This window comes from Macaca fascicularis, chromosome 11 (assembly GCF_037993035.2).
Source record: "Macaca fascicularis isolate 582-1 chromosome 11, T2T-MFA8v1.1".
Lineage (NCBI taxonomy): Eukaryota > Metazoa > Chordata > Mammalia > Primates > Cercopithecidae > Macaca > Macaca fascicularis.
The window spans coordinates 60,965,169-60,988,640 of record NC_088385.1 but is presented as its reverse complement, the minus strand read 5'-3'; the positions used below and the strand labels follow the sequence as shown (position 1 = coordinate 60,988,640).

General features: G+C 52.4%; 2 protein-coding genes and 2 long non-coding RNA genes across 45 annotated transcripts in view; 1 reads left to right on the top strand and 3 right to left on the bottom strand.

The window, feature by feature from the left end:
• Nucleotides 1-23,472, bottom strand: part of HOXC10 (homeobox C10) — a 184,217-nt gene that overhangs the window by 19,804 nt on the left and 140,941 nt on the right. The window contains exons 2-4 of one of the 5 annotated variants that reach the window (XR_010579417.2): nt 5,622-6,713; nt 581-698; nt 334-501 (exon numbers count right to left, since the gene is read on the bottom strand). The gene's annotated coding sequence lies outside the window, so the exon portion shown is untranslated. Of the gene's footprint in view, nt 1-333; nt 699-1,300; nt 2,619-5,621; nt 6,714-23,472 lie in introns of those variants that run through there. The other 4 variants (XR_010579416.2, XR_010579418.2, XR_001483425.4 and 1 more) reach the window with 4 other exon arrangements.
• Nucleotides 1-23,472, top strand: part of SMUG1 (single-strand-selective monofunctional uracil-DNA glycosylase 1) — a 102,348-nt gene that overhangs the window by 70,290 nt on the left and 8,586 nt on the right. The window contains exon 1 of one of the 36 annotated variants that reach the window (XR_010579442.2): nt 4,101-4,992. The exons of the other annotated variants lie outside the window; for them this stretch is intronic. The gene's annotated coding sequence lies outside the window, so the exon portion shown is untranslated. Of the gene's footprint in view, nt 1-4,100; nt 4,993-23,472 lie in introns of those variants that run through there. 36 annotated transcript variants of the gene reach the window in all.
• LOC135966244 (uncharacterized) lies at nt 10,078-15,051 on the bottom strand. The gene is made up of 4 exons (XR_010579449.1): nt 14,248-15,051; nt 14,100-14,147; nt 13,546-13,672; nt 10,078-10,648 (listed from the first exon to the last, which is right to left on the bottom strand). It is a non-coding gene; the product is annotated as an uncharacterized lncRNA (long non-coding RNA).
• Nucleotides 16,274-23,311, bottom strand: LOC102138482 (uncharacterized). Of its 3 annotated transcripts, none has more exons than XR_012420321.1 (2): nt 17,276-23,311; nt 16,274-17,187 (listed from the first exon to the last, which is right to left on the bottom strand). It is a non-coding gene; the product is annotated as an uncharacterized lncRNA (long non-coding RNA). The 3 variants fall into 3 exon arrangements; XR_001483422.3 differs by having other exon boundaries at nt 16,274-17,376; nt 22,764-23,311; XR_012420320.1 differs by having other exon boundaries at nt 22,764-23,311.

Genomic DNA, 23,472 nt, shown 5'->3' with positions numbered 1-23,472 from the left:
GAGAGAAGAGAACCAGCAGCCAAGGTGGAGGGATGGAGCAGCCAGGTGCTAGAGGGACTATGGGTGGGCAAAGGGGTGTGGAACAGCTAGAGGGGCAGCCAGGCTCTCAGGGGATACTGTTGGGGAGGGAGAATGGGGGGTAAGCAGAGGGGATGCAGGGTGGGGGAAGAAGAGGGTAGGGCCTCGTGGAGTGAAGAGGCATCGGGGCTGGCAGAGGGAGAGGGAGGGTAACCAGATGGGAGAGTCAGGGACTGGGGCTGGTGGGGGGTTGGACCAGGAACTCTGGGACTATCTCGGTCTATATGGCCTGCTCCCACAAAGGCCTCTCCTCACCTGGCCCACCTGTGTCTCCTGGTGTCCTGATTGCAGGGCTCTGGCCTCCCAGAAAGCCCAGGTTTTTGCCTTCCACCTTGGGAGCTGTTTCCTCCGGTGATCAGGTGTAGTGACTGGGAACAGGCTGAGGGGAACCACTTGACTGTCTTAGAGAGACAGGTCTGCACTCTAGGGAGGGGAGACCAGGGATAGAAGGCCTCCTTCAGCCATCTTCCTGCCCTGTTTGGAAGTCCCCCCAGTATCTTACCTGTTATCCCTCCTGTTGCCAGGATTTCATTCGGATGCTTTGGAGTCAGGCCTGGGTTTGAATTCTGTCTCTGGCACTGGCTACTGGAGAACACCTCTCTGAACCTCAGGGTTTTTGTCTGCAACGTGATGACAGTAATACCTATGTGGCAGGTGTTGTCAGGATTAGAGATAATTAAGTAAAGTATCCAGCACATAGTACGCCTTCAAGATGCACTGTGCCCATCTGGCGGTAGCACCTGATATATGCAACCTCTCTGCTTTACAAAGCATTGATGAATTATTTGTATGTTTTCTCATTTGATTGTCATGACAGCTTAATGAGGGAGCCTGGGTAGGTGTCATTATCCTCATGTTAGTGATGGAAACCATGGTACAGAGTGGCTGAGTGACTTGCCCAAGGCCACACAGCGCATGCCTGGAGCAGCCGGGTGACACAGGCCCATAATACCACATGAAAGGCTTGAAGATCTTCTTCTGGGTCTTCTTCCTCCACCCTTGCCAAGGCCCCACACCCAGCCACTGGTCCCTGGAATCTAGAGTTGAATTTGGGGTGCTCAGCGGAGTGGCTCAGCTTCCAATCCTCCTGCAGCCCGGGCCATGCCCACCTTCATGCGCCTCCTCCCCAGCTTGACTAAAAGATTTTATAGCCGTTTATGAGCAATTTCTGTCCATATATCATCGGAGATATATAGCCAGGCAAATATTAGGGACCCAAACGGAGGATTTAAGAGTGAGTTTTATTGCTGCTGAAAGCAGGTGTGATAGGCAGCATGTGGAGACCCACCTTCCCTCTTGCTCGGCGGCCGGGTGGTGGCAGCAGGGACTGGGCTTCAGCTGAGAAAAGCCATCTGTGAAGCTTGTGTGTTATGCCAGCACCCAGGGGTGCGTTGGCGGAGGGTGGTGATGAAGGGTGGGGCTCTGTTCCTCAGAGAGCCATGCAAGTGGGTGTGGAGGGGTGAAAGGAGGCCAGAAGTCACAGGCTGGTGTGGACAGAACACCCTCTCCAAACCTGGGTGGGAAGACACTGAGTTCCAGTGGATTCAAAACCCAGAAGCATGGATTGAAGTGAGACAGACTTGGGAACCAGCTTCTCCCCAGGGGCCCCTGGGAGAGATTTTGGCATTGCCTTTTGCTGGAAGTCTTTAAAAACTGGATCTGAACAAGGAGACCCCTGCCCAGAGCTGGTAAGCTGGACAACGTGACCCCTACACTCTTGAGCCGTGGCCCCTGTTCTGCTGGAGAAAGCCCTGCAGAGGAGGTCATCCGTGGCCTCCTTTTGGGCTCTGTCCCAGGCCCCCGGCCCACGTGTCCTCTGCCCTCTGCGGGCTCCTGGGTATGGGTGAGTGGCAGAGGGGTAAGGAGAGCCTTCTTGGCTTGCGGCATATGGAGAGAAGATGTCCCAGGGAATCCTCGCTCCTGATTTAAGCAGCTCCGACAGCTTTATGGCGCCTCCTCGAGTGAGCCCCCAACGTTGGCTGTTTAACTTTTTAGCGTCGTTTAACGCTTAGACTCTGGCGGACAGGCAGGCCCCAAGGCCCCAGAGGCAGCGGCACTAAATCAGGACACTCTGAGGCCCCGATAAATAATTTTTACAGGGCACACAGCCCATAGATCACCAGTGGGGGTAGGGGGAGAGTGGCTGTGATATTTCAACCAATTGTCATATGTGACTGCCCTGTGCTCCGACTCCAGGTCGCCCACATGGCAGCCGGCTTCATAACTGGGGCTTCATTCTGGGGCTTCATTCTGGGGCTCTTCACTTTGGGGCATGGGAGAGGAGTGGGAGACGGGGCCTTTGATAACCCCAGCCAGCAGATGACCCATTGCCTCCCCGGGAATGATGTTAAGGTCTGCTCAGCTCGCTGTTGTCCATAGAGCATGGGTGCTCAATCCAAGTCTCCTCTGGCACTGGGAGAAGGGACAGCTGAAGGCACAAGGGCAGGGTGGCAAAGAGGAACATAAATAACTTTCTGTAGCCAAAAAGTCACTTTTCTGACCAGCTTCCCTGTTATGTTGACCACTTCCAAACTTGAGGTCTGCGTGAGAGAACAGCACAGAGGGAGGGAGGCATTAGACCTGACCCCTGGAGAGGAGGGCAGAGCTAAGGCTGAAGTTCAGAGAAACTGGCAGCATCCCTGTACCATTTATACCTCTAGAGAAAGAGACGGAGAGATGTGGTGGGGGAGTGTGGAAGGAGAGAGACAGAAACACAGAGAAGACTAGAGAGTGAGAGGGACAGAAAAATGAAGATGAAAGACACATGAAGATGCAGAGAGAACAAGAGACAGAGGCAAGAGGAGACAGACCAAAACTGACTCAGAAAGGACACTCCAACAGATGGTTTGGTGTGGAGAAGGAGGCCTTTTCCTAAAGCTTGGTACCAAGCAAGAGGAACAGTGGTATCAACAGACCAAGGCAGGGGCTGCGTCTGTGCCAGGCTGACCTGCCCCATGCCCTCTGAGGGTACCCTTTCCCTGGCTCCAGGACCGTGTTTCTCTGCACCAGCTCCACGCTGCTTCCCCACTCTCTCCCCTCCCCTCAGTGCCCTTGCCCCGTCCCCTCATCTGTAAGATCCTGGGATTTGCGGGGACACTTAATCCATATGGAGCTGATTCATTCCCATCTAAATCATCTCCATGAGCTTCCCTAAGAGCCCTCTGATGTGCCAGCCACCATTCCTCTCGCGGGGGCGATGGCGAGCTGGGGGCTGCCAGTAAACAAACCTCAGCCGCCATCCATCTATCCTGGCCTCGCCCATCAGTCCAGCCAAGACCATTCATCTCTCCAGCACTGCTCCCTGCACTCCTCCATCCCTCCATCCATCTGTCCCTCCTCCTCATGCCCCTCTACTGGAACCTTTACCTCTGTGTCTTGTCCTGGGTAGCATCTTGACGGGTCATCTCAACCATCCCCCTGCCTTCAGACAGGAGCCTTACTTTACCCCTGGCCCAGCAAGACGGGGGCTCTCCCGGTTCATCACCTTCCAAGAATGAGGCCTTTGAGTCTGATGATTTTACTCTACAGCACTGACAACCTAGGGAAGTTCCTTCTTCTGTCTAGCTTGTGTGTTTGACATTCACATATGACCACACGTCTAAATGGGAGTGGGTATAAGATTATAGGATTATATTCAAGCATGAGAGTCTCCAGTATTTGTAATATGTACCTCTCTGGCTTACCATGGTATGGGGAGCATAAGACCAGTGAAATGAGCCTCCCCCCTAGTCTCCCCCAGCAGAGTCTGGCCCAGTGCCAAGCACACAGTGGGCACTCAGTGTTGATTGCTTCCTGGCCATCTTATTTGCCAGTGCCAATGAGCCCAGTGGTCTCACATACATCCTGGGGGGGTTTTGGTGGTATAACTCTGTGGATCTGATACAGGGCAGATTATGGCACCTCTAGCCTGGCAGGGTTTGCAGTAAACACTAAGGAAATGTCTCTTACATCTATTCTCCCACCCAGATTTCTTAATGCAGGCCTGGGGTAAAGCTTGCCTCAACAACTTGCTCTTGGTAATTGTGGGGCTGAAGAGAGGGAGGACAAACAGGAGGGGCAGCAGGTGTTGGTGGGGCCTTCTATGGCCCCGAAGCAGAACCCTCACATTTGGGAGAAACCCTTATATGTTTACCTGCACTAATGGGGAGAGGGCACGGAGGGTGCCGCTGTCCCCTGCCCCAGCCTTATCATTATGGCCCTTCCCTTCTCAGCTTCTTCAGCTCAGCCTGGGAGGGGTGACTCTGAGAAAGGGGCTTCTGCAAGCCCCTCAGGAGAGAAGACGGGAGCAGATCTTTGGGTCCCACCTCAGCATCTCAATGCGTAGCACCACTGGGAGTTGGGGAACAGGTCTGTCTGTCTCTGGAATAGAGAATTTGGGTCAGGCTCTAGTAACCCTGCAGAGGGATAAAGTGGGTATGGGGGGTGGAGGTGGAGTTACAGGGAAAGATGAGGGCAGTACCTGTGTCAGGTGTGTCCTTCTCGGGATCCACAGTCATGGAGAATGGAAGGGAGAGAAAACATGAACTTTCACATGCCCCGAGAGAGCTGGTGCCTCACCACTGCCAGTGGCTCCCCCAAGACCTGGGATGCCTTGTTGAGCATCTGCCCTGCTCCCAGACCAGACTAGACCAGGCAGGGAATCCCGTTGCAGGATTCTCCCCTGTCCCCACACTAATTCCCACTCCCTTTCCCCTCGTTGCTGGTCCCCTGCATGGAGTCACTGTGAGTGCACAGGATAGGTGAGGCTCTCTACAGCTGTTATTGAGTTGTGAGGATCCTTGACCTTGTCCCTCTCACTTCCCTACAGGGAGAGGAGGCTCTAATTGTAGTCAGAAAGATAAGACGGGTGTCGTGTAGTGGAGAGGGACTGGAGGGGCCATGGGGAAACTAACCACTTGCCCCAGTCGTGTGAAGGTAAGTGTGGGAGGGGAGGGGCCTGCAGGTGGCAAGGCCCAACTTAAGAATGATGGAGTGCTTCTTAGTTTTCTGAGCTATAGACATGTGGGGTATGTAAGACCATGCAGAAGGATAAATTATTGCCTAAGAAGGAGAGGACATGGGGAAATAAGAAAAAATTCAAGCCAGGGAGACCCAATGCTACTACCCCCACCACCATTGTGACCTAACCCATCTGTGCTGGACTGGATTAAAGTCCACAGGGACGGGGAGGCCTGAGAACTGGCCCTGAGGTCTTCAGAGGAAAAGCTGATCCCACAACGTGCATTTGCTTGATGTTACACAGAGCAAGGGGGAGCTGGGAACAGCTGCTCAGATTCTTCAGGTGGGACAGCCACGGGGAGCTCCCCATCCTCCTTCCTTCCTTGCACCCACCTCTCTACAACCCCTCCTTCTACCTAGTCCACTGAGGAACAGTGCCCTCCTCTCCCACTGGCCCGCCTCTCGTGGTTGTCCCCAGCCTCTTGGGCTGGGCCCTCCTCACCCACTCAGTGGCTCCTAACCTCTCTTGTCTCCTCTGAAACTCCTCTTCCTGCAAGAAGCATCCCAGGCTGCTTCTCCCCTCCCCCTAAAAAAAGCCCACTTACCCAGACTTGCGGCTGATGAAAATCCTTTAGGATCCACTCGTGGGCTGCTGCCTTGGGTCCTGCAAGGTTTGGAGATTCCTTTGTTTGTCTGTCTTCTATTGCTCAACGTCCACATGTCCAATTTAGGCTGGGATTCCCACAATACAGGTGAGGAGCCAAGTCTTTTTTTTTTTTTTTCTTTATTTGAGATGGAGTCTCGCTCTGTCGCCCAGGCTGGAGTACAGTGGCACTATCTCTGTTCCCCGCAAGCTCCGCCTCCCAGGTTCACGCCATTCTCCTGCCTCAGCCTCCCAAGCAGCTGGGACTACAGGCGTCTGCCACCACGCCCGGTTAATTTTTTGTATTTTTATTAGAGACAGAGTTTCATCGTGTTAGCCAGGATGGTCTCGATCTCTTGCCCTTGTGATCCACCCGCCTCGGCCCTGCAAAGTGCTGGGATTACAGATGTGAGCCACCACGCCTGGCCGAGCCTGGGGTTTTTAAAATCTGTTTGACAGCCCTTCTTCTGCCATCATGAGGCAGAAGTGTCTTGAGGAATGCCGGGGGGTCTTAGAGGACCAATGAGCGGGACTGGTACACTTTCCCCCAGGGAAGCCACCTATGCTACACAGCAAGTAGTGACTGAGGCTGGACAATGGGAAGAACTGGAATCTCTTAAAACTGAAGGAAAGATTTCCAGGGTTTCAGTGAAGACCTTGAGGAGGGATGACTTTAATCTTTTCAAGTTCTGAGGGAGCAGAGAGGCCTGGGAGTCTGGAAAAGTTTCTGTCCACTCTTGCAGAACTGACTCAAAAGAGGGATGGCCACTTTCTTTTTCAAGAGCCCTGACTCATCTGCTTTCAGTCCAGTTCCATTCACAATTTCTTAGATAATTGTTTCTTTCTTAGACAGAAATTTGGTTCCAGAATTCCCTCTCCTATTCTTCCCTTGACCTGGGTACCATCTTTGGGAACCAACTTCAGCTCGTGGTGCCAGAAGAACAGAGATGTAGAGACATTTTTGGACAGTCACATAGCAAACCATCAAGGAGCTGGGAATGCCCCCTTATGGGTCCTCTTCTCTTCTCTGGATGTGAAGGGAAATGATGTGATCCTAGGGGGAAGGGTGGGGTTAGTGAGAGCTGGAAGAGCCCCCCCCGCCCGGCAGGCCCAGATCCAAATGTGCACATGATGGAAATGTGTTCACAGCCAAGGGCCCCTCCCTCCCAAAGAGAAAATCCCACAATTGGGGAACATCTGGATCAAACCATAGCCATGAAAGCGCAACATCAAACGAGGGTTTCTGAGCGACCCTCCCCACAGGCCCCCGTCCAAGAGAAATTGCAGACCTTCCTACTTGAAGCTTTTAAGTGTCACAGAACCCCTCAAATTTGGGATTGCCCCCTATTTGCTGGAGACAGATGTCCCCGAGTGTGGTTGGGCCTGATTGCCCCCAGCGGGAGAGAGTGTGTATGACCTGATCTTACCCCCAGCTGATCCAGGCAGGAAAGCTGTGATGATGGGCTCCAGCCTTTCAGGCTGGGGGCTGGGGAGAGAGGGGACAGGTGGGCCTTCTGAAACGTGCCTACATCAAAGGTTTGAGTACCCTCCCTTCCCAGCTTTGGCGCCTCCGGGGGGGAGGAAAGCGGTGATTTCACCACATAACTGCACGTAGGGCGGATCTCAGTCTGAGAACTTCTGGGGAATGTGGAGAGGGGAGGGACGGTGCTTCCCAGAGGGGAGGAAAGGGCAAGGGGGGTTCTTGCTTCCAAAATAGGCTACCCAGGCCAAGGAAAATGGGGCCATATGCAACCTCCCTCCTGCTCTGGCCTCTGTGGAGGGAAAGCTGAGGGGAGGGTGCATTCTTCCAAGGGGAGAGAAGGAGAAGCTGTAGCAGGAGGAGGGCAGGAGTCGGATCACAGATGGAGAACGGTGGGGAACAGGGCATCTTACACACACAAGGGCGTGAAATAGGAAGGCTGTAGGGTATGTGAATTCCAGGAGACAGTAGGCGCTCCCCTCCCTGTTCCCCAGGCTCTGTCCTGTCTCAGGAATCAGAGAGTGTCTGGTCATGATGCTGGCAGGGTGGGATCGACTGTGGGGCACATGGGTTAGGGAGGTATCCCATATCTGGCTGGAATCCCAGTTCAGATTTGGATAATTTGAGGATGAGTGAGAGTTGGTTGGGGTGTTGACACCCCTTAAACCTTAGTTGAAGAAGCTAAGGATTTATTTTTGGGGTGGAAGGTCACCTTCAGTTGGGAAGAGTGTGGGGAGAAAAAAGGGGCACCATTTGCATATAATTTTGCTTCTCGTTTCCATCCTCCTCCCCTTCAGGGAGACTTTCATGACCCTTTCCTTTCCCTTCCCAGGGAGGTTTAGGTGTGTGCATGGTGCTCCCCTGGTGCCCTGGGCGTACCTATAGTCTTAGTTCTTTTCACCTTGCTTTGTAAAGATCCCTGGTTTCTTTCCCCATCTGGACTGTCAGTGCCTTGATGGCATGGACCTCCTTGCTCTTCTCTGTGTTCCTAGTGGCCAGCACAGTGCCTGGCAGAGAGCAGGTGCTCAGTGATGCTACCCTGCTGCTGCTGCAGCCCATTCCTCCCATGACCAGTGTTCTGGGGGAAACAAAGGACAACCCACAGGATGGTTCTTTAGCAGCCTGGAGGCCTCTGATGGGCTCTCAGTCTTTCTAAACCTGCAAGGATAGCTCCTATCTGACTGCCTCTGGGAGTCTCCTGGGAGGACCCTCAGTGACAGCACTTTCTTCTACCCCTGAAACTTATTGTCCATAAGGCTCACCTTCATGGTCAGATACTTATTTATTAGAGACAGGGTCTTGCTCTGTCACTCAGGCTGGAGTGCAGTGGTACAATCACAGCTCACTGCAGCCTCTAGTGGGCTCAAGTGATCCTCCTGCCTCAGCCTCCCATAGCTAGAACTACAGGCACTCACCATCACACCCAGCTAATTTTTTTTTTTTTCTTTTTGTTGAGACTGACTCTTGCTCTTCGTCCAGGCTGGGGTGCAGTGGCATGGTCTCGGCTCACTGCAACCTCTGCCTCCCGGATTCAAGCGATTCTCCTGCCTCAGTCTCCTGAGTAGCTGGGACTAGGATTACAGGTGCCCACCACCATGCCCGGCTAATTTTTGTATTTTTAGTAGAGATGGAGTTTCACCATGTTGGTCAGGCTGGTCTCAAATTCCTGACCTCAAGTGATCCACCCACCTCGCCCTCCCAAAATGCTGGGATTACAGGCATGAGCTACCACACCTCACTAATTTTTAAAACTTATTTTGTAGAAACAGGGTCTCACTGTGTTGCCAAGGTTAGTCTCAAACTTCTGGCCTCAAGAGATCCTCCTACTTTGGCCTCGCAGCGTACTGGGATTGCAGGTATGAGCCACCAGGCATGGCCCCTATTCTTATTTTTAAATCTGGGATGGACGTGTCTCTTTTTTGTCACATGAGACCAAATACTCTTTGGGGCCAGACTACCCCTACTGTTTCTATGGCCCACAATGCCTAGCATGAAGGAAGACTTCAGTCAAGATAGGTTGGCTGTGGACCAGCTGACCCTCTCTGTGAGTGCTAGTGCCTCAGTCTTCCATGTGGCAGCTTTGTCTGGGGCTCTGAGGGCTGAGCTTCCAGGAGCTGTTGAGTCAGGGATGTTCTGACATAAGGGGGCGAATAGGACACATTAGAAGCTCCTGTCCTGGTGACACAGGGCCTGAAGGACTCTGTCAGCTGAGAGAATCTGTGCTCAAGGGGAATGTTGTGGAGATTACAGCGGTCAGAGGGTTTTATTCAGAGTCTGTGGGAGAGGAAAATAGGAAAGGAGCTGAGAGAAGGGGAAGGAAGGGTTAGGCAGAGGATGAAGGAGGATGTCTATATGGGATGAACTTGACAGAGGGTGAGCAGGCAAAACATCTTTGCTTGCTAGGGAAGACCCAAGTGTGAGCCTGGCAGGCCTTATGTCTAGGAGGGGTCTGGGCGATTGTAAACAATATACTGTGCTCTGAAGATTGTACCCACCCCTCCCATCCCCACTCCCATCCCTTCCCAAGATGGGGATTTCTAGGCCTAGCCTGAACTATGCTGGGGTGACACCACCCACCACCAAGGTCAGGTCAAACCAGCTTTGCTTCATACCCTTGGGGCCTCCTTGAGGCTGGAGGGGACTTTGAAGTTGATGGAGAGAAGACTGGTGAGCTGTGTGCTAAGCAGGGATCTCTCAGCCGTCAATGAGGTGGAGAGGATCTCCACTCCCTTTTTTGAGGGGCTGAGATATTGATACCTTAGTTGTCAAAACCTAGGTTTTTCATCCTTGAATGCTGCGTGAGGCCGACTTGATCACCAGGCGTCTCTGGGTAGTAGGGTGTGGCAGCATTGCTGAGCTCCAGAGAGCACCATTCACTGTATTCCTGGAGCACAACTCTAGGTGGTGCCATTCACATAGAATTCAATGTGTAAGACGCCCCCTTCTCCCCCGGGAAGTTGTGCAACTGTGGGTCACCATGATGCCCTTTTTGGGTCAGAGTTCTGTTTAGAAGCCTAAGCTGGTCAACATGAGAACTAGCAATATTCAAGTAAGACTTTGCCCAGAGACAGAGAAAGATGGACAGAATGATTTCCGAAGTTTTTTTTTTTTTTTTTTTTTTTTTTTTTTTTTTTTTGAGACGGAGTCTCGCTCTGTCGCCCAGACTGGAGTGCAGTGGCCGGATCTCAGCTCACTGCAAGCTCCGCCTCCCTGGTCTACGCCATTCTCCTGCCTCAGCCTCCCGAGCAGCTGGGACTACAGGCGCCGCCACCACGCCTGGCTAGTTTTTTGTATTTTTTTAGTTGAGAGGGGGTTTCACCGTGTTAGCCAGGATGGTCTCAATCTCCTGACCTCGTGATCTGCCCGTCTCAGCCTCCCAAAGTGCTGGGATTACAGGCTTGAGCCCCTGCGCCCGGCCGATTTCCGAAGTTAAGTCCTCATGAAAGTGGCACAGGAATCGGAGCTGTCTCCCGGAACAACAGGACCGTGGAGCAGTGTGTGGTCTTGGGCTAGATTAGAAATGACAAAAGTCCATCATCAGGGAAGGAAAACAGTCTCAAAATCCCTGAATTGGAAAGGATAACCCATATGGAAGCACCTAGTGGGGCTGGGCATTTAATAGGTAGGCAGTTAATACGAGGTGAGGCAGTAACTCATGCCTGTAGTCCCAATACTTTGGGAGGCTGAGGTGGGAGGATTGCTTGAGGCCAGGAGTTTGAGACCAGCCTGGACAACATAGGGAGACTTCATCTCTACAAAAAATAAAAAATAAATTAGCCAGGCATGGTGGTGTGTGCCCGTAGTCCCAGCTACTTGGGAGGCTGAGGTGGAGGATTACTTGAAACTAGGAGGTCAAGTCTGAAGTGAACCATGATCATGCCACTGCACTCCAGCCTGGGTGGCAGAGCAAGACCCTGCCTCAAAGAAAACTCCCCCAAACAAACAAACAAACAACGATAACAACAATGAGGTGAATCAGAACCAGAGTCTACATTCCAGTCTCTAGGTTTGCGGATCTTAGAGGCCCAATGGCCTAGCCACGATGGCTACAGTTGTGCGTGGGAACTCACTGAAATCAGAAATGGGAACCTGACCTAGATAGAGGTCAGGAATTTGTTTTCTTCTTTTTTCTCCTTCTTAGGGAAAGCTTAGTCCATTGTTTAGGATGAAAAATAACAACCAGATGAACGAAAGAAGGATCATCAGGAGTGATGAGTAATGCGCTCCAGATGTGGCTATGGAGAACTGGTTCTGATGGGCACCGCTGCCTGCGAGTAGTCACCTTGTGGGGAGACCCCCTTATTTCAACAAGGTTGCGGTGACACAATTTTTTGCAGCCTTCTTTTGGAATTGTCTTCAGGGCGTGTGGCTCAGGTTTTTGATCGTCCTCATTGGTGGTAAATCTTTATTCTTTGCTTTTTTGGAATCAGTCAGCCCCCGCCACCCCCCGCCCCCAGCTAAAAAAAAATCAGTTAATAATGGTTGCCTTGAATTCTTTGTAAACTGGCTCTGAAGTCAGTTTTGAAAGGAGACTGCACATATGTTTTAATCAATAGAGGCACATAAGGAATGAGTGTATGCTCTCTGCAGGTGACTGTTTTGAAGGGCAACCCTTGTTTGTTCTGCCATGTTTGTTTAAAGAAGCTAATCACAGATGTAGAGTTCGTATTATATTCTGTATAATAAAATAATGTAATATGATGTTGAAGGCAGTATGCTAACTACCTCTTCCTGCTGCTATTATGAATTAATACCTCTGATGATGTATAATGCATTTGCTTTTGCCAAGAAAGGGAGGGAATAGAGGCATGGAGGCTGTGTCTACACAGGCAGACCCAAGTGAAGAAATGGTTCAGTGATTCAGGGAGAAGGTTCGGGCATCCCTCTGCCCGTGAGAGTTGCCTAACTATGCACTCCTTTCTGGACTAGCTCTGTGTTCATTCTTCCAGAGGATTTGGTCAACTGGGCAGGGTGCACAGCCCTCTTTTAGAGGGGAGATTAATTTCTTAGCTTGGTTCTCTGTCATTCACCTGCAAAAATCAGCACTAAGATCTAAGAGAGGGAATCATAAATCAGTTCATAAATTATACTTTTCACAAAAGTGGAAGAGGTGAGGTCAAAATGAACCTACACAGCAAACTTGTTCACACAGTTATTAGTTAACCTAAATGAAGAACTCTTTGGTTGAGGAAGTTTCCAGAACTTTCCTTTCCTGAGGAAAGACCAGGAAGGAATGGGTAAGCATCAAATCAGGAAGACTGAGGGTCCCCCCCTTTCTCTCCTTTTGGGGAAACCCAAAAGGATTTACCCACTATGGGCTTATGTGGGATTTTGGGTGTGATGGCCGGGTTGGGCAGAGAGAGGGTAGAATGACCTCCAGGAGGCCTAGCCAGTAGAACACTCAGTGCTCCTTTGCTGATAGAACAAGCTGCAAATCAGGAATTTATTAGGAGCCGAGACTCATTTTCCCACCCTTTATAGCCCTGACGACTCAGAGCCAAACTCTGGCAAGGGGCTTCCTCATGGTTTTAATTAGACAATTAATTTTTTATTGCATCGTTTGATTTCCAGAGCCGGTTCCACTCTCCCTCTTGTCCCCCACCTGCCTCCCAGCTGTGAACAGGAAAGGAGAACAGGGGGATTCAGGGAGGGCGCAGAGAAAAAAAACCCTGTCTGCCTTTGAGCTGATTTAGGAGTGGCGGGGAGGGGGCGGGAATCCTCTGCCACCCCAGCTTGTCTAGCACCAGAGACACTGTCCAGAGCCCAGACCTGGGCTTTCAGAGCCTGCACAAAGGCATTCTGAGCTGCTCCTCCCAAGCTTCTCCCTGCTGCTGGGCTAATTAGTAACACAGGGTGGGGGTAGGGGCAGGGAGCAGTGCCCCGAAATACATTAGCGGCATTTCTGTGGTTAATCCTGGCCATGCTTAGAGGCTGTTTACCCTCTACCCAGGGATTAGGAACCTGTTTGAGTTAGAAGGGCAGGGAGAGGCCAGTGCTTGGCTCTGTCCTCCACCTGCTTTCAGGCGCTGGGGTGGGGGCGCTGAGCCAGCGAGGGGTGGGGAAGTAGTGAGAGAAACCTGTCTCCAATCTGTCTCCCCTTATTGATCTGCCTTCCAGCAGCTTGGCCTCCTTTTGAATCTTGATCCTTCCCCCCACCACCCGCCCCAAGTTTCACCCCTCACCACTGCCCTTGTCAAATATCACCCTGGCTTGGAAAGGTGGGGAGCAAGGGAAGAGGGAGGGGATGCAGTGTTTAAGCAGTGGGCATGAGCCTGGCTGTGGAAGGGCCCCCTATATGTCACGTGTGTTCTCTTGGAGGAGTAGGGAGCCCCCCTCAAAATTTCTGACTGTGCTCATATTCCACCCTGAAAGAAGAGGAGACGGCTAGACTCTAGGAAGAACTTACTTTCAGTAGCAGAAACAGGTAGCTCCTTCTTTAAAGTTTTATGATATGCCAAGTCCAATATTTCACTGAGAGCAACATTGCTCAGAGGCCTTAAAATGGAATCGAGAGGGCTGTTTCCTCAGGTGTCCTGTTGGTGGGGACATTGTCAGTCATTGTTTCAGCACAAGGGCTTTTTCTGGAAGTGTATGTTCATGCACACATACACACACACCCACATACACATCAGGGGCACTGGCATGCGTGTGCAGGCATGCACATCACCAGGCACGACCCGTCAGCATGCCAGGACTCCAGGTTATCCGCAGAAAGGTGTGCACGTGCTCACACACACACACCCCGACAAAGCCAGACTCAATCCCAGAACCAAGCTGACAAGCATCTGCAGACACAGAAGTAGCTCTGAGGAGCCTCCAAGGCGCTTGCAGGTAAAGCAAGCCATCCAAAAAATAGGCCGGGATGCCATTCAAGCAGAGGGGCTCTGGCAACCTCCTTGCTCCTCACATTCCCCTCTGGGGTCAAAGCAATATCAGCATTGGTGAATATGTGCCTCCCACCTGCCATTGTGAGTCTGGAAGGGCATACATTTCTCATGGGGTCCAGGACTGCAAGAGAAAGTAGGACGTATTTATACTGGACTGTGAGAGACACAAAGATAAAAGGACCCAAACATCAAAGGGCCCCCCAGAAGCTCAGTATGCAGACCTCTGGATCTAGGACTTGTTCTGTCAACAGGGTTTCTTCTCCTTCTGGGAAAGCTCAGTCCCTCTGCTGGGGCTTCAGGTGGTTCCATGCTGGGAGTGAGGGATGGGCCTTCTTGAGACGAAGCCCTGCCTCAGTGGTTGGGGCACATCTCTGACAGCCTGGCCACTGCCTCCCAAGTTGTGCATAATGGTATTTAGAAATCCACGGAAGAAAGGGACAGAAAGGCCAGGTGCAGTGGCTCACGCTTGTAATCCCAGCACTTTGGGAGGCGGAGGTGGGCAGATCACCTGAGGTCAGGAGTTTGAGACCAGCCTGACCAACATGGAGAAACCCCATCTCTACTAAAAATACAAAAATTAGCCAGGGATGGTGGCACATGCCTGTAATCCCAGCTACTCAGGAGGCTGAGGCAGGAGAATTGCTTGAACCTGGGAGGCGGAGGTTGTGGTGAGCTGAGATCGTGCCATTGCACTCCAGCCTGGGCAGCAAGAGCAAAAATCTGTCTCAAAAAAAAAAAAAAAAAAAAAAGAAAGGGACAGAAAGGTTGTGTGTATGGGGTGTGGGGGCAGGCCCAGTATTATCGACTGACATGTGTGTTTCCATATGGCCCCACAGCGGACAGACGTGAATTCAGGCCTCCTAGCACTCGGAGTGCTGGGCTAAGTGTGGGGTGTGTATGCATGGGGATCCTGAGCTGGCACCTCTGGGACAGTGAGGACAAAGGGGCCAAGAGAGCAGGCAAAACTCCACCAGAAAGGCCATGTGTGGGGCTCAGTGTCCATCTGTGGGCAGAGGAGAGATGAAGAGAAATGGTGAAAGGAATAGGAGAAAGAGAAGAAATAAAAATGAGGGCACTGAAACAGAAAGAGCTAACAGCCACACAAAGAGAGGCTGGGAAACAACGGCTGAGCTTGAGGAGCGGGTGGTGGGCAGCGGGAGGCAGGCGAGGGACAGCCTTGGGAGCCCAGCAGCCAAAACAATTGGCCAGGCTTGTGGCTGGAAAGGTGGGCAGGATGGCAGGGAGGGGAAGGGGCTGCAGAGAAAAACCCTGCTCTCTGGACAGGGGAGAGGCGGTAACTGAACCTGCTTCTTCCAGCTCACAAGCTCACAGCATTTCCCCCGCTCTTCTCTGTGAGCCCAGGGCTGAGATTGACGGGCCTGCAGCTTCTCTGGGTCCTGGGTGGATTTGAATAATTAAGTCATCTGGATTCTTATGATTTACCATTTTCAATGATAAATAGACAGCGCCCAAGCCAGCCAGTTGGCAAAACTCTGGCTGCTAGTTATAATTTGTCAAGCTGCCAGCAGATTCATGTTTTATGCTAATGGAGGGGGACTCATTGACTAGGGGGAGGCAGTGACCGGGTCAACTCTTTCCTCAGGCACCCCAGAGGTCGAGAGGTCAGGGGAGAAAGGCCGAGGCTGGTATGGATTTTCTGTAAGGGTCGGTGTAATTTTATAATAATTCAGCGGGTACACACACTCTGACATACACTGAGGGTCATGTATGGAGAGATATGTTCAGATCTGCAGGCACCTCTATCCCCCTTCACACACACACACACACACACACACACACACACACACACACACCGGCAACTGTGCAGGTGTCTGGGCCTGGCACAGGCACACTTATCTGTCCCCCTTCAGCTCGCTCACACATGCACACCCTTGTTATCACCTTGAGGCACGTGATTACACCAAGGCAAACTCACAGACCTGCTCTGCAACCTGGAGAAACATATCATATCACCCCTAACCTTCTCACCTCTGACGAAGCAATGTTTTGGAGGGCCCCACTGCCGCCCATCCCAAACCCTTTATTTTGGGACTTTCGTGGTGGCTGATCCCAGCCCAGGCCTCTTGCTCCCATTCTAACATTTTTCCAGTGGGGAAAACAAATGGGCCCCAGGGAAGTCCTGCTTGTCAACCAGCTGGGGCTGGGTAGCTGAAGCTGGGAAGTCAGGAGCTCTGAGACCCAGCACATGGGAAGCTGCAATGAGAATCAGCTGACTCCGAACCACACTTTCTTTTCCATTGTTTTATTTGTATATTGGTCCACAACACACTGAAGTCTCACCGTTGCAAAAATTTTTTTTTCATATTTGTGGCAAACTGAGGTAGAGGCAATGCTTGGCACAGAGTAGGTACTAGATAAATATTAGTGGAATGAACAGCCAAAGCGACTGACTTCTAAATGGAGCAGATTGTTCATTTCACTTCTGTTCCTCCACCTCAACAAACCTTTACATCCTCACTGGTTTGTGAGGGCAGAGAACAGGTGTGGCCTTTGGTGTGATAAGAAATGCTAATTTTATACAAACCGAAGCAATCTGGTTTCAATTTTGACCCCCAAATGCCCTCAAAATGGATCAACGAGCCACGGAGGCTTGAGGAAGGAGGGAGCCTCTGCCCTTCCTCCTGGCCAGAAAAGAATTTGAATTTGCTTTGAGTAGCTTATGGGCAGAGCTGGAAGCTGCAGTTCATGACTGTCAGCAGCTCTGAGGCTGATGGAGGCATGGGGAAGGATTAAGGGCCTGGGAGAAAACATTTTATTTCCCTGTACCCCACCACCCCAACATGGGGGAGAAAAACACAACAGCAAACTGAACAGAGCAGAGGCCATGGCAGCAAGAACCCAGAGACAGAAGCTGCTTCTAGCATCAGGCTCCAGGATGCAACTGCGGCTCTCAGCTCCACGCGCTGAGATTCCAGATCCTGCAAAGCAAGTCAGGTTCCTTCCTTCCCTGCCAGGCTGGAGTCAGGAGGCTGTTCTAGGCAGGCAGTCTGCAGCCGCTCACCAAGGTCTGGAACAAGCTACCTTCCTTCTTTGCCAAGCAGATGTGGATGGCGGTGGGCCTGGCTAATCAGGGGTGTTCTGTGGAAAGATAGCCACCAGCCAGAATCGCCAGCCTCTCCATTCCAAGGGATAGATGACCCCTAAATGCATCAGGAATAGGGAAATATGCTTTGCTTATTTAAGAGTTTGAGGCTCCGACCTGGCGTCATTGACCTCACTCTCACTCACCCTGGGAGAGTAACAGCCTTGAGGGCATCAGCAATTCCATTTTCGGGAGCAGGGACAGGCTGACTGTGGCTTGCAGATGGCTGGGAGTGGGGAAGAATTGTCTAGGGGTGAGCCAAGGGGATGTGAAGGTCATAATCATGATTAATACATAAAACTAATTTATTCATCCCACATCTGGTTAGCAAAGCTTACTCCTCATTTCCCGCCTCATCTTTTGTTTTTTTTTCTTTTTTTGAAACAGGGTTTTGTTCTGTCACCCAGGCTGGAGTGCAGTGGCATGATCTCAGCTCATTACAGCCTACATCTCCTGGGCTCAAGCCATCCTCCCGCCTCAGCCTCCTGAGTAGCTGGTACTACAGGTGCACACCACCATGCCTGGCTAATTTTTGTATTTTTCACAGAGACAGTTTTGCCATGTTGCCCAGGCTGGTCTTGAACTCCTGGGCTCAAGCATTCCTTCTGCCCTGGCCTCTCAAAGTGCTGGGATTACAGGAGTGAGCCACCGAGCCCAGCTGCTCCCTCCCCATCTTCTAATGCTATTTGCATCCACATAATGAACTCTTGAGGGCAGGGTGCATGTTAACCAGCCTAAAGGGCTTAGAGCAGAGCGATCTGGCGTATAAAGATAGTACAAGATCCCCAACTTGGACTGGATGAAAAGGGAGACAGAGAAATCAGAAAGGTTGGAAGGAAGAGAGAAAGAGAAATAAAGGAAGGGAGAAGCTAGAGAAAAGAGGGGAGGAAAAGCTTAAAGAGCAATGCTGGCCGGGCGCGGTGGCTCAAGCCTGTAATCCCAGCACTTTGGGAGGCCGAGACGGGCGGATCACGAGGTCAGGAGATCGAGACCATCCTGGCTGACACGGTGAAACCCCGTCTCTACTAAAAAATACAAAAAACTAGCCGGGCGAGGTGGCGGGCGCCTGTAGTCCCAGCTACTCAGGAGGCTGAGGCAGGAGAATGGCGTGAACCCAGGAGGCAGAGCTTGCAGTGAGCCGAGATCTGGCCACTGCACTCCAGCCTGGGCGGCAGAGCGAGACTCCGTCTCAAAAAAAAAAAAAAAAAAAAAAAAGAGCAATGCTAGACAGTGCTGGTCAGAGGCCTCCCTGAGAGCACGGCAAGGTTGACTGTGAACATGCCTTTCTAGCCAGTGGTTTGGGGGTGCCCCAGCCCATCCTCAAGGCATACACTGCCCTTGGAGAAACTGGCTAACCTCAGTGACCTGCCCCATCCCACTTTTGGGAGACAAAGGAAATGGCTCTAAGAAACCTTGTGAATCAACCAGAGCACATGAGCAGGGCATGGGGAGTGCAGGCCCAACAGGCTGAAGATACCCAGAAATCTCAAGTTGATCCTCTCCATAGCTGAATCTAAAGTCACCTTACCAATTAATCTCTTTGTGTGTGTGAATTCAGTGAAATCTACTGCAGACCTAAGGTCCACTTGCCCTGGTAGGGAATGTCTTCCTTCCCTTTCATGTATGAGATCCTTTCTCTGACTCTTCCAGGATTTGCAAACCTCCTCCCAAGCTCTTTGCAGATGAATCCAACCCCTCCTGGCATGGAGAAACTCCTTGACCCGAAAGGTGGTTTTCTGGGGCAGGGGTGGAGATAAGGATAGCAAAGGAGGAAGACTTTTCTTCTCACCAATGGAAGAAAATGAAGATCTCACTCCCAGCCCCCCATCCTCCCACCTCCTACACCCCCACACCCTCCTTCCACCCTCGAAAACTGAACTAGGTCTTATCTTCATCCCTGTCTCATTTGCACATACTCAGGCAGGCTAACCAAAACTACAGAAAAACCCTCCAGTGCAAAGGGCTCATTTAACAAATGATCACTGGGCACAGTGGCTTAACCTGTAATCCCAGCACTTTGGGAGGCTGAGGTGGGCGGATCACTTGAGGTCAGGGGTTCGAGACCAGCCTGGCCAATATGGTGAAACCCCATCTCTACTTAAAATACAAAAATTAGCTGGGCGTGGTGGCGCATGCCTGTAATCCCAGCTACTCAGGAGGCTGAGGCAGGAGAATCACTTGAACCGCGAGGTGAAGGTTGCAGTGAGCTGAGATTGTGCCACTGCATTCCAGCCTGGGCGACAGAGCAAGACTCCGTCTAAAAAAACAAAAAACAAAACAACAACAAATGATCAAACAGGCCCAAGGTCACAGAACCAGAGCACCTCCAAGCCCAGAACAAAGCTGCCCAGTCTTCAGACAGCCTCTTGCAGCAGGGTGGGAATGGAGGCGCTTGGGGCTGCGGGTGAGAGGATTGAGCCCAGGAGAAGGCGCCGCCAGGGTGGGAATCCACGACCAGTCCCTGCCTCACTGGCCTCTTCTACTTCATGTGCGGCTTTTGGAACCAGATCTGGACCTGCATGTCATACAGCCTCAAGGCCACACATCCAGCTTGGCAGGCTGTGCCGGGGGCAGGTAGGGCTGCAGGAAGAACTCCAGCTCGCTCAGCTTCTTCGAGAAGCCGGTATGCAGGCAGCTGGCCCCTGCCTCTACCTCCCCTGGTTCATAGGGCTGGGTCCTGGAGAGGCGGAGTGGTGGTGGTCAGGGCCTCCGCAGCCCAAGGTGAAGCAGGGAGGGGCCCCAACTGGGCTTTCTGCTCACCCTCCACCTCGTCTTCCCTCCCTGTGCTCCTCAGGAACCGGGATCCCCTTTCTGTTAACCGTTAACCCTAGTTGAGTTCATGTTTCTCTCTCTCTCTCTCTACCCTCCTTCCCCTCACTCCCCTTCTTCCTTCTTTATCTCACTGTATCTTCATTTCTCATTTTTTCCTTCCTTCTTTTGCTTCATTTCTGCCCTACCTTCACTTTCTCTCTTTCTTCCATTCCTTCCCCTGTCCTCGCTTCTTTCCCTTGTCCCTGTCTTTCCTCCTTTTATACCTTTATGTCTCCCTTCCCTTTCTTTTTTCTCACTTTTACCTCCCTTTCTTTCCCTTCCTTTTTCTTATACTCTCTAGCTCTCTCCTTTCATTTGCTTTCTGTTTCTTTCCCTATTTTTCTCTTTTCTCTTCCTTTCTGCCTTTATCTCTAATCTTTTTAAATCTTTTTTCTATTTTAACAGGCCCCAGACTATCTCTAATCTTAAAAACCCAAACAAACCTAGTCTTGCTTCTTCCTTCTGCCTTTTATCAATATTCCTTTCATGTTATCTCTATCCCGGCCACCCTTCCAGAATACCTTTCTGTCTCCAGCATTAGGGCTTTTTCATATCTTTTCCTCTCTCCCAGTCTTTTCTCTTTGCTCTGAATTTTTCCAGTCCTTTATGCTGTTTCTCTAGGCTGCCCTCTTATCTTCCTTTGTTTCTAAATTCCCTCTCATTCGCAGTAGGCACAGGCATAAAACTGGCCCCTCCCTAGTCGAGGTTTTTGTCCTGTGTCAGCCCAGCCATCCTTCATGCATTTCTTTCTCAACTCCTCTCAACTTGAGACTCAATCTCAAGGGCCCAGGAATAGAGCTATTTCCCCCAACTTGAGAAGTCAGGGTTGGGTCCACAGCTCCCCATTACAGGCTTAGGGGAGCCTTGCCAAACTGCTGTCACTCCATCAATCCTAAGAAGAAAAGGGAAGAGGAGCAAGGAAAGACAAAAAGAGAGAGAGTCCCATAGATCTGTGGGATTGGGTTGGGGGGTGGGGCGGGGGGGTAGTATTGGAGAGGCAGGAGCAAAAAGGACCACATTCATCAAAGGGGGAGTGGGGTAGGCAGAGGACCAGACACCTTCTCTCAGAGCACACAAAGCCCCAGCAGCCTACAAGAAGACGCCCAAGCCATCTCCGATGTTTGCTTTGGGACTGGGGATGGATGAGGCCTTCCATCCAAATCCTCTGGACTGCAGAGGTGTGAAGGGCCCCGGTATATAAGGAAAGAAAAGGGTTTACATTCATTTTGAATATCAGTGGGTTTTGTGTCTGTCCCTGGACACGTCCCTCTCAAAGGCCCCTTTCTTAGGGGACCAAGCCACACTCCCTGTAGGCAGTGCCAGTGGAAGCCCTCCTAAACCTCTCAGCTAGGCCAGTCCAACTCTGTCCAGGGCTTGCCAATGAGCAGATGCCCAGCAGGTGCCAGGGCAGCTGCTGGGCCACAGCAGAAAAACTTCAGGAATAGCGAAAACAAAGGCCTGGGCAGATTTGCCGCTTCTGACCCAGCAGGGCCAAGTGGCCTCTGGAGGTGTCTACCCAGGAAGGGCCAAAACACCACGTGTTGCACGTGGGAATTTTCTCTCCTGGGATCCACATCCCTTCCTGGCCCTTTCCAAGGAGTCCGAAAGTGGCCTCTGCCACCTGCCTGGCTCCTCCAGCCCAGGGCTCCCCAGGAGGGACCCAACCTAAAAATTAAAGGCACAACATAGACCCTTGCCGCCTGGCCAGACCTCCCCGCCCCGGAACACCCCGGGCTCCAGGGTATCCCCCAACACCTGCAGCGGCCTCTGCCCTAGTCCACTTCCCCAGGCCACCCGGCAGCTTCTACACCCGCCTGGGCCTGCCCTTCCCCCTTGTCCTGGGCCCCGAGTTCAGCTGTGCCCTCTGAACCCACTCTCTGCCCTAAACTGCCCTTGGAAGAGCCTCCCCATCCGTTCCTCCTGGGGCATCTCTTGGGTAGGGGAGGAAATCTCAGCCCTGGGAGGGGAGTAGGGGCCTTTTCCTTGCCCTCCTTTGGGAACTGGAGGAGCGGGAGGTTGTGCTGGAGGCGGGAGGGGGCACGCGCTTGGCTCCATCTTAGGGAGATGGGTCTCTGACTCAAACTGGCTTCAGAAAAAAAAAAAAAAAAAGATTCTGGGGAGTTGTTCTTCTCTCGGATCACTCCTAACTTAGAATCAACGTAAGGTCCCAGGACAGCAGGGACCTGGGCAGTTTTGGACTAAGGCTCTGGGCGGATCTCCCGCCCTGTCCCGGCAGAGTCGGAAACTCGGGCTGGCGCTTCCTTCCCTTTCCGCGGGGCGTGTCTGGGGATCTCCAAGCGTCTCTAAGGGCCTGCTGGGGTGAGCGGGTTTGGGACGCGGCTGGGTTTTTCTAGGCTGGTAATGGATCCCGACTGGGGAACAAGCACGCACATCCTTCCTTCAGTACGGGAAGCGGAGCACCCTCTCTCCCACTTCAGCCCTGGAAATCCCAACTCCGCTCCCTTCTCCATCTCCCCTCAAAAAACTTTTCCGAAGTTCCCCCAAGTTGCATTTGAGGAAAGAAGTCGTCTCCCTCAGACTGTGGGTTTCTCGGCCCCTAACCCTCCCCTCAATCCCCAGTTTCGGAAGCAACCCTCCCCCTCCTCTGCCAGCTACCTACCACCTTAGTCCCTAAGCTCGGGGAGGAAAGCTGGTCTGATCCCATGCATCTGACAGAAGCCCAACCCCAGCCCGAATTTCTCCGGGGGAAGGCAGATTAGTGTCAGCCTGCGGGGGAAACAGGGGTAAGGGGAGGGAGAGACCGGGACGGGGAGAGACAGATTGTTCTCGGGCTGAATCGCACCCGTCCCGGGCCCAGCTTACCTACTGCAGACCGGCTCCTCTAGATTTCCATCCTCTCAAAAGTTTGTCCTTCTCTCAAACGATTCCAGGAGGAGCGCAAACTTGGCCCTTGGGGAGGGCAGGCGGGCCGGGTACCCTTGAAGGCGCAGGCGCCTGATCCAGAGCAGGCCCCGGGGAAGCGGGACTCGGGGGCACGGTCGCCAAAGTGGGGACCCGAGCAGTGGTCCGGAGGGAGAGCGTTCAGGCGCCCGGGCTGGGGGCTACACTGCTGGCGCGGGACGGCCCGGGACAGAGTGGGCGCTATAGCGGGAGTGGCGAGCAGGGCCGGGCGGGCCCGGGGAACTGGAGGGAGAGGTCCCTGGGTCCCTGGCGACGTCTCGCTTCCTCCAGTTTCTGCCCTGCCGGTGTGCCCCAGCCCACAACATTCCCTCGACCTCTTCTGGGGCGGTGCTCAGGGCCCCCACATGGCGAAAAGGGAGGGTGAAGTGATGAGGAGTCCCTCCCGCCTTAGCCCCTCCTCAGCCCCCACGCCACAGCCCCCCCTTTCTCCCCAGAGCCGAGGGACAGACAGAGAATTGCGACTAGAAATTCGATCGATTGGTACGAGGGACCACGTGGCCAGGGGCTGGCCAATGACCAGGCCGCCCGGGATGAGCTAATAATGGAAGCAATTTGTAACTTTCAGTAGCTCTCTAGGCCTGAGTACCGGAGGGAGGGAGGCGGGCAGAGG